The sequence below is a fragment of the Gastrolobium bilobum genome, unplaced genomic scaffold (assembly GCF_033153095.1).
Source record: "Gastrolobium bilobum isolate Gb01-03AN ecotype WA unplaced genomic scaffold, APGP_CSIRO_Gbil_v1 utg1030, whole genome shotgun sequence".
Taxonomy (NCBI): Eukaryota; Viridiplantae; Streptophyta; class Magnoliopsida; order Fabales; family Fabaceae; genus Gastrolobium; species Gastrolobium bilobum.
In genome coordinates this window covers 219,932-230,826 of record NW_026898359.1, presented here as the reverse complement: position 1 = coordinate 230,826, position 10,895 = coordinate 219,932, and the positions used below count along the sequence as shown (strand labels likewise).

Below are 10,895 nucleotides of genomic sequence, written 5' to 3'. Positions count from 1 at the left end.
TCGGTTTACAAGGCAAATATATATAGGATTACAAGAAACCCTAACAGCAGCTATTCATGGGCCCAAGTCCAAACTGCTAAGAAAATTACAATAGAAACAGAGGCCTAAACATTACCTAGCCTCTACGGGCCGGGGGGCGCTGCCCCCCGGACCCCCGCCCGCTCACCTGGGAGCGGGACCCCAGTTGCCTTTCTGCTGACCCCGACAATTAGGGCCAACATCATCATGTGAAGTATGAGCCATACCCAACATTCTCCCACTTGGTGAATGCTTCACATGTTTCTTCAATCCCAATGCATCTGTACACCATTCAAACTTCTCCGAAGTCACTGCCTTGGTCAGAAAATCAGCATTGTTGACCTTTGTGTCAACCTTCTCCAGCAATACAACCTTGTCTTCAATCTTCTCTCTGATGAAGTGGTACTGTATGCCGATATGCTTGGTCCTCGCATGGAAACCTGGGTTCTTAGCCAAGAAAATGGCGCTCTGACTGTCAAACCCAACGATCATCTCTCCTTGTGCAAAGCCAAGCTCTTTGCACAACCTCCGTAACCAAATAGCTTCCTTAACAACATGTGTCAAGGCCATGTACTCAGCCTCTGTAGAAGATAAAGCAACAGTGCTCTGCCTCTTACTCATCCAACTGATAGCTCCGCCAAATGAAGAAACAACATATCCACTTGTAGATCTTCTACTATCAATGTCACCTCCCCAATCAGCATCCACAAAGCATCTCAGCTCTAACAATGTCTGTCCCCTTGAGCCCTTCACGCCTTCATAGCATAACCCAAGGTCAGACGTACCACGAAGATAGCGGAACACACGCTTCACAGCCGTCCAATGCTCATTTCCTGGCTTGGACATATACCTACTCAATACTCCCACTGCTTGAGCAATATCAGGTCGAGTACAAATCATGGCATACATCAGACTCCCTACTGCACTAGCATAAGGAACTGACGCCATCTCTTCTTTTTCTTCTTCAGTCTTGGGACACTGGTCAGCTGATAACTTAGAACCAGTAGACATGGGAGTCAACACAGGCTTGCAGTCAGTCATCTTGAATTTCTTCAGAACATCTTCTATGTACTTCTGCTGACTTAACCATAATCTTCGTTTGTCACGCTCCCTCTTAATCTGCATACCCAAGATCACATTTGCAGCGCCTAGATCTTTCATTTCAAACTGCTTTGCTAGCAGTCCTTTAACAGTGCTGTTCATTTTCAAACTGTTTCCAACGAGTAACATGTCGTCAACATACAAAGTTAGAATAACAAAGTCACCTTCTAACCTTTTCACATAAACACAGTGATCAGCATCACAACGGTCAAAGCCAAGCTTCAGCACATAAGTGTCGAACTTCATGTACCACATCCTTGGGGACTGCTTCAGGCCATACAGAGATTTATTCAGCTTGCAGACTAGCTCCTCTTTGCCTCTTGCAATGAACCCCTCTGGTTGCTTCATGAAAATAACCTCCTCCAAATCACCATGAAGAAAAGCTGTCTTCACATCCAGCTGCTCCACCTCTAGGTCATATGCAGCTGCTACAGACAAAACCAGTCTTATGGAATTTAACTTTGCAACAGGTGAAAATACCTCACCATAATCAACCCCTTCTGTCTGTGAATATCCCTTTGCAACCAATCGAGCCTTGTAGCGTTCAATCTCCTCATTGGCACCAACCTTCTTCTTGAACACCCACTTGCAACCAATTTCTTTTCGGTCTGCAGGTAGATTCACCAAACTCCAAGTTTGGTTTTTCATCAGAGACTTCATCTCTTCTTTCATAGCTTCCTCCCACTGTTTGGCATCCTCCGAGCTCCTCGCATGTTTTACAGTGCTCGGATCACCACCTGTAATACTAAATGCACAAACATCATCACTAGCACACATGATATAATTTTCAGGTGTATACCTCTCAGATGGTCTTCTTTCCCTCGTGGATCTCCTCAGCACTGGTGCTTCAACCTCAGCCTCAGTTTCAGAAAATTCATCCTCTACCTCATTATATTCAGCAGCTTCAGAATTCAAATTTTCCAATTCAACCTGTGAGTTTATTGTATCCTCTTTCAAACCCACATCCAACTCCACTGTCTGTGACTTTTCAGGAGCTTCAGGAAAAATCTGATTCAACTTAGATTCTCTGAATACAACGTCTCTGCTGTAAGTTACACTTCTAGTATCCGGATTCCACAACTTATAACCTTTGACGCCATCCTTGTACCCAATAAAGATACACTTTTCAGATTTACTGTCAAGCTTGTTTCTTTTCTCCTTGGGTACGTGCATATAAGCTTCACAGCCAAACACTCTGATATGAGATACGTCTGGCCTTTTTTTAAACAGTGCTTCATACGGAGTCTTCTCCTTCAAAGCTGATGTAGGAGATCTGTTCTTCAGATAACAAGCAGTAGCCACTGCCTCTGCCCAAAACTCAGTTGCCAAGCCTGCACCGCTCAGCATACTCCGTGCTTTCTCCATGAGAGATCGATTCAACCTCTCTGCCACCCCATTCTGTTGAGGTGAGTAGGGCGTAGTCTTCTGTCTTACAATCCCATTGCTCGCACAAAACTGGTCAAATTTTGTTGAACAGAACTCCCCTCCATTGTCAGTTCTCAGCACCTTGATTTTTTGATCAAATTGATTTTCCACCAAAGCCTTGAACTCGCAGAATTTATCGAACACTTCATCCTTGCTGCGCAAGAAATATAACCACACATATCTTGAAAAATCATCAGTAAAAGAAACATAATACCTTGATTTTCCATGTGATGCTACAGGTGTGGGGCCAAACACGTCGCTGTGTATCAAGTCCAGAACCCCCTCAGCTCTTCCTCCTATGGAATCAAAAGATACCCGATTTTGCTTCCCTTGCAGGCAATGCTCGCAAAATCCAAACCCCATAGAGCAGCTCGGAATTCCATCCACCAACTTCTTTGAGGTTAGAGTCTCCAGACCTTTTCCTCCAATATGCCCCAGCCTCCTATGCCATAACATAGCAGTGTCCTCCTCCGCCTGTTCTGAAACATAGCTTTCACCACTGAATACTGTGCTACCCAGCAGTTTCCACAATTTACCATGACGCTCTCCTCTTGCAATAACCAAAGCTCCTCGAGTTAGCTTGCAAGAATACTTGTCACTGCTAAAATTAATACCAGCATCTGCCATACTACCAACGGAGATCAGATTTCTGGTAAGCCCTGGAATATGCATCACACCCGGCAGATTCTTGACTGTCCCGTCACTCATCTTCAGCTTTACCTTCCCACGCCCCACAATTGCATGAGTCGTGTCATCTCCCATTCTAACTGTACTGCCAGAATACGATTCATAGGTGCAGAACCACTCCCTATGAGGTGTCATATGAAACGATGCTCCAGTGTCAATAATCCAATCATTACAGTCATTATGACTGTCAAACGCCATGTACATGTCCCCTGTACTATCATCATCATCCTTCTTTGTACCCGAAGCAGACGGTTGTGAATCATCCCGCTTCTCAGGACCTACACTTTTACTTCTGCAATTCCTTCTCAGATGTCCAACCTTTTTGCACCTCCAGCACCTCATTTCAGATTTATCAGATTTATCACGGAACTTTGATCGTCCCCTCGATCTTCCTCTGTGACCAGACTTTGATTTGTCATCACTCCTCCCTCTAGCAACCAGAGCCTCATTGTTGGTACCTTCAGAACCTACCCTTCTCATCTCCTCAGACAATAAGGCAGCAACAACCGTCTCAAATGACAGTTTATTAACACTAGTACCAATTGACACAATGATGTGCTCCCAAGAGTTGGGCAGTGAACACAACAAGGTGCAAGCTTTGTCTTCTTCGTCCAGGTTAATGTCTATAGACGAAAGTTGTGCACAAATAGTATTAAATTCATTTAAATGAGCAGAGAAAGAATCACCTTCGCTCATCCGCAGATTATACAGCCTCCTTCGCAGGAACAGCTTGTTCACGAGTGACTTGCTCTGATAGAGACTTCCCAGCTTCGTCCAGAGATCCTTCGCGGTCTTCTCAGAAGTTACGTTCACCAGAACGTTATCAGCCAGGCATAACCAGATCAGGCTTCGCGCCTTTCGATCGTCTCTGGTCCACGCCTTCAACTCCTTCGACTCGCCATCACCTGACGTTTCTTCACCGACAGGTTTTGTTGGTACGGACGGCTTATCATCTTCGATCACGTACCACACGTCCCTGTCAACGAGCAGAGCCTCCGTCTTCAGCTTCCATAACTCGAACCCTTTTCCTCCGAACTTTTCAACCTCGACCCGTGATTGGCCAGTCGACATCATCTCCAGATCAATTTCGCAGTTTTATCTATGCCAAGAAAAAACCCTAAATCGCGAAACCCCAATCTGTCACAGGAACCCTGGTCGCAGAACCAAAGCTCTGATACCAATTGTTGGAAATCGACAATCACACAGAATCGAGAAAACAAAAAAGGAGATAAGAGTAGAGAGATTGACACGATGATTTACCCTGGTTGACCCAATATAGGCTACGTCCAGCTTGTCTGTACTATATTCACCTCACCGCCACTCGTTACAAGTCTCTCGGTTTACAAGGCAAATATATATAGGATTACAAGAAACCCTAACAGCAGCTATTCATGGGCCCAAGCCCAAACTGCTAAGAAAATTACAATAGAAACAGAGGCCTAAACATTACCTAGCCTCTACGGGCCTGGGGGCACTGCCCCCCGGACCCCCGCCCGCTCACCTGGGAGCGGGACCCCAGTTGCCTTTCTGCTGACCCCGACAATTAGGGCCAACATCATCATGTGAAGTATGAGCCATACCCAACAAAAACAACATGACCTACATCTGTTGTGTAAGCTAAATTATAGATTATATAACAATTAAAATCTATCATTATCAATTATGTGATTTGAATAAAAAGCTACGTATGAACCCTAGTCAATGGACAATAAAAAGGTTTTCATATAAGAAGATAACAACAGCAAGCACTTCATCAATGTGACTATGCAACAACCAGCAATAACACATAGTCAGCTACTCAGACAACGCAGCGTTCAAACTTGCTACTAGATGCTACATTGTACATAGTACATACATATTACAATCAATGTTTTTTCTTCTTTTTTTTTTTGGTAAAGGGGTGATTTCATTCTTTTCACTTGTGGCACTTCTCTCATGTGGTGAATGGTGATTCATTAGTTGTACTGACCCAATTATTTCATTCAAAAGTGCACTGAGTGGACGTACAGATCAGGAGGAACTGGACCGATGCCAACTGATTGTTAGAAATGAACCAATTGCTGATCAAATTGTGGATATTTCAGGTCAAATGTACTATATATGGAGGCAAGAAATAAACTCATCAAGGACATTCAGCTTCTCCCCGTTTGAGTAATTGTAAAATTCCAATCCGGTTGTGACAGTGCAACTCGAAAGCGAACAAGTATACTGAGGATTAATAGCATATTTAGATTATACTATAGTTTGCTCACCTTTATATCCTAGATAAAGGGATGGATAAATTTACACACTATAATAAGTCTAAAAACTCTTCTATTCTTTATTAATTGTTAATTCTACTTGCATCTAACTATACTAATTTAACCAATAATATTAATGTAAAAGTAATTACATTTCCATTAAATCAAATAATGGTTTCCAAACTATAATCAAAAGTCAGCTATAAGCAGTGGCACATCATTTGAAGAATTTCGGCACATCGATCGTGCCAGAGAGACCCAACAAGCTGTGAACCCACAAACATGACATAACTAGAGGCCCACTCCAGGGGGTAGCGTGGCAAACCCCAAATCGATCACCCATGTAGGTCCCATATTTTTCTTTTTTATTCCTGTTCCAGTTCCCTTACAGTCTTCATTTCCTTAGCCTCTGGCCAACTTGCAGATAAGAGAAGGGAAACAATGAAGGTGATGGCGATCATGCATCTACCCATTTTGTTTCTCATGCATTCTGTTATTTATTTATTTATTTTATTCTATCTTGGAGACTGGAATTCCTAGAATATTAACCTGCATCAATTGTTAATTTGTAACAGATCTTCAACTGGGTGCACAAGAGGTTTCATCATAGCACTCTGAAGGGTTGACCTCTATAACTTCAAGCTTCTCTAATGTGCTCCAAATATGGAGCCTATAAAACAAATTTTCACGACGGTTGTTAATTCTTTTTCTTTCTTTTAGAGTTTCACGCCTTACATTTTTATGAATCTTTTGTGCTCTTTACTCAGATGGGTTCGTTTCAAACATGAAAAACACTGAACCTACAATAAACAATGCGGATAGTCAAGCTTTACTTAAACAAGTTGCCCTCGCTGATTTGCTTGGTGGTTGGAAAGATGGTATTCTGACCATTGGTACTCTCGGTTATGATCCCTTGAAGTCTTTCAACCAAAACAGAGAATACTTTGCTTTGGAAAGTGAAGAAGAACTAGATGAAGACGAGGGAGAGCATATCTTAGTTGAGAGTAGTGAACACGAGGAACTGAATCCATTGATGCACACTACATTCGAGCACAACTTTGAGGATGTAGTTAGTGCTAACCATGATGATGCCAATGCTAGCAAAGAGGAAGAAATGACAACCTTGAAGGAAGTTGTTCTGAGTCCACCTATGATTTCTCATGAAGTCATGGAATCAAACGAAGTAGAGACTGATGAAAAGAAGAAGAAAGTGGAAAGGATCACATTAGCTGATCTCTTCTTGGCCGATTCTGATGTTAACATAAAGTTAGAACCTGTCACCAAAGTGTTTTTTCAGTCAAGTGAAAAACCATGTCTTAAAGCAAAGCATGGACTGTCTTTCACAAAGAAGCTCATTCCCCGTGTTAAGGACAATCCACTTCCAATTAAAGATATTAAAAAAGTAAGTCAACGAGCTCGGCTAAGTCAGAATTCTATTTTCCTTAGAAGTAAGGGTGTTTTGTTAATATCTAGGAACATGTATATAGTCACAAAATATCAATTGAGGATTTGCATTATGAATTGATTTGATTAACTAATTTGTAATGTTGTAGCTGATAAAGAAGATGTTAAAGAGGAAGATCCATCCGGTCCTCGATGTTAAGAATCACAAACCCGAAGGCCAGAAAGCCAGTGCTGCAGCAGGAATCGATGATAATCACAAGCATGAAGCCAACGACACAACTTCTTTGCTTCCAATTTAAGGTACGGCATTTCCGAATTCTATTTTCCTGCTTTGCCAATTTTATATGTTCATTTGCTTGTTGTAGAAGGTTTAAGAAAAATCACAAACAGTAAAGTGTTTCCGTCTCGCAAAGTAGTGGCTTCATTATTCATTATGGTTTTTCTTTGTTTTCTCAACACACGACAAACAGATACGTTTTACTGTAATGGTAAAGTTATGGATGTCTACAGATCTCTTGCCCCTCAGTTTTTTTCTGTCTCCCTTGGAACACAAATGCGCGATGAATTCTTGAAAGTTTTCTCCTAGGATTTCCCACAAATTTGACCTATTAGAAGGGAAAGAATTTCAATTTTAACGCACTCTTTTGTATGTAAGTTCAGATATTTTATCTTTTCAACTTTTTTCTATAGATTATGTCACCTAATTATAACATTTTTTTTATACCAACATTAATTATCTCTTTGAGACGAGTAGGCTTTCCTGAATATCTCATAAGTTTCGGTTCTTTGAGCCTAATATAAGGATTGAGATTTTAAGCTCGTCTCCAAAATTACATTGACATTGGTGGGATAATTTATAGGTTTTCGGAATAGTAATAGTCAGAGGCGGAGACAAGGGGAGGCTAGGGTGGGCGGCCACCCCCCTCCCCCCCCAAAAAAATATAATGCAATTAAAGGCTAAAAGTGATACTATTGTTATGGTTAAATGTGCTTGGGTTTCTGGTTTGAGATCCAAGTTGAAATCTATATGCACTTCACTTAATGTGTGTGTTATGTATAACCTTTTTATGCATTTTCTTTTTTATTTTCATATGCTATGTTTTGGTTAATGAAAGCTTTGACCTTTTTGCTCTCTTTTCATTTGTATGGTTGTGTTTCTCTTTGTGTAGTGGTTTCATATAGAAAAAATGAGTTTGCTCTAACTTAAAAGATTCACTTTTTGGGACAATTTGATTACGGTCTTTTATTTTTTTAAAAAAAAATTAGTTAAAAATGTTGTTTTAGCTAAGACACTCTTTTTTTTTTTTTAAATTAGTGCTTTAAAGTTTAAACTATTTTTTATATTTGTTGGATCTGGCCAACAGTACATTTTTTAGTCTTTGAAATGTTTTTAAATGTTAATATTTTGGTAAAAAATTACTTAAATGAGTTCCATAAAAGTATGAGGTCAAAAGATAAAGAAAATATTGATATTATGCAAGACAAAAAATTAATTTTCGCCCCCTTTCCTCCGATCCTGACTCCGCCACTGGTAATAGTACACACATTCATTAATTAGTTGCATAAAAAAAAAAAAAGACAACTCCTTTAAAGTTCTTTAGACGAGTGACCGTTTTAAAAATCAATCTTTTGTTACTTCATACACTTTCTTCTTAAGCCACAAGAACTTCTCGATCGATTAAGCTACAGGCTTCGTACATTTATTTCCACCTACTAGTGTTCAGGGTGGATAGATATAGGGCTGATACCCCTCCTAATTCCCAAAAATCATTTTCCATATGATAGTAATCATTTATCATCTATGGGTCCCTCCAACAACAGAACTGAAAAATCCAAGCAAGAAGGCCAAAAGAACATATGTTTTAATTAATCTTAATAAAATGGTGATGATTGAACCAAATTTTTTTTTTTTTTTTTTTTTTTGCATCCTTTGTACATTTGGTTATTGTTACGTCACATTTGCATAAATAATCTTATTAATAAAAAAATTAATTAAACGTAAAAATTAAGTATAGCAAATAACTGCGTATCACTATAATTATTGTTATTATTTTGCCAAAGGTGCCAAAAGTTAGAATTACATTCTGCTAGGAGATAGGGAAGACTGCCTCCTTGCATGTAAAGGTGGCAAAATGGGTGGTCCGTCCTGCCCCGTCTCACCTCGCCATCAACTCGTTAAAAAATGAGCCAGTCTGTCCCGCTCCGTTTTTGAAAGTGGGCTCAAAAACTCAGTCCGCTCCGCTCCGTTTGGCAGGTTAGGTGGGTTGGCCCGCCAGCCCGACCCTATTTTACACTGACCCGCCTCGGCTCGTCATCAACCTGCCAAAAATTGAGCCCACCCGACCCTGTTTAGCGGATTGACCCGCTGAGCCGAGCCCGTTTTGCCGAGTCTGCTTGCATGCCCTCCGTTATGTAATTTCAGTTATAATAAAATAAACAATAATTTGAAGGGGGGAGAGAGAGAGAGAGTTTGCACTATAAGAAAATAAAGAACAATTCTGTTTAGTACAAGATATTCTATTTGGATGTATCTCGAACAAATATAGTTGGATGCCGCTAAAAGTAAAGTTCACATGGAGACTTACATTTGTGTCTGTTTATACTGTTTTCCAATCATTACCAGAAAAATTTTAATTTTCGATAGAAAATTTTAACAAATCAAAGATGAATATTTCGACAAAAAATATATTTCGTTAAAGTTTTTTTGACAGAATTAATATTCTGTTGAAATTTTTTGATTGAATCCATTTTTTGTCGAAATTTTGTGATGGAATTCTATTGATTTTTTGTTGATAACTGTTGAAAACTTCATTTTCAACAAATTTTTTATCATTTTCGATGAGATTTTTTCGTCCAAAAATTGAGCTTTTCTACTAATGATTATATGCATCATAAGCTTACTACCATTGTTCTAAAATAAATAAATAAAAAATTTCTTTTTATTTAAAGGAATACTCAGAGTGGGAAGCCCATCTTCATAACAGTGATTGATTAAAGAATTTATATGATTGCATAAAAACTTTATTCGTATGCAAATTTTCTTTCCTTAACTCCAAGAAAAGAGAATCATGTTCATTTGATGGTGATCATGCATCACTATGATTTTTTCCCATCTTCTTGAAAGTGCAACAGACCATCCAAATTAACAATACAAATTGCAGAAAATGGGGTTCCATCTTGTATTCCTATTCATATACTTTAACACATTATTTTTCATTTAAATTTTACTCTTTAATTTTTACAAGTAAAATTAATTTATATAAAAACGTATCATATGTACTCAAGTCATGTACAAAATAAATCGCCCAAATTAATGAAAAAGTGTAAAAAGATTCTCCTTATATTGTGTATTAACAGTAAAATTCTATTGGATTTGAATTGACTATCTCTTCTCTTGTTGCAGGCACAAGCTAGTGGTTGAGCTCTGGGAGTGTCTCTGTTTATTTGAAAATGTATTTTTGTTTATGATATACCTAAGAATATTAAATACTTAGGTTTTCTTCGTGTATTTATGAACAACGCATTGAACCGTGTGATTCTGTTTTGTGCTCTCCGTTTGTGTTGGCTTCAATTTGACAAGGAGTCATATGACTCAAATATCTGGCTGTGATTGATTTTCATGTGGGCCTGCGGCACTCCTCTATGCATTTTTTTGGGTAATCATTGGCTTTTAATGCATGCTAGCTGAGCATTACGTATTGTGGCGCAAAAAACAAACAAAAGCATCCAACTCTTAAGATTCTTGTTCATGACAACAAGAATTGTTTACGATCTTCTCACAATAAAACGCTTTAAAACAAGGTTTTTTTTTTTTTTATTTCTCTGAGGAAATCTAAGCGTCAAGAAGGCCAATACCAACAACGACCACAAGTTACATGAACGTACAATGTCAATACTAATATTGAAAAAGTTGATATAGAAACTTTAAAAATGAATTGATACAACTTCAGATATCAAAATTTTTAATCAGATAACTCGAGAGTAGAATCTCAAGTTGTACCTTCCAAGCGCTGAGCAAGG

The 10,895-nt window shown here is 39.2% G+C and overlaps 1 pseudogene; it reads left to right on the top strand.

Moving 5' to 3' along the window:
* The first annotated feature begins 6,054 nt into the window (after window positions 1-6,054).
* LOC133315322 (protein TILLER ANGLE CONTROL 1-like) lies at window positions 6,055-7,096 on the top strand (annotated as a pseudogene).
* The last annotated feature ends 3,799 nt before the right edge of the window (window positions 7,097-10,895 follow it).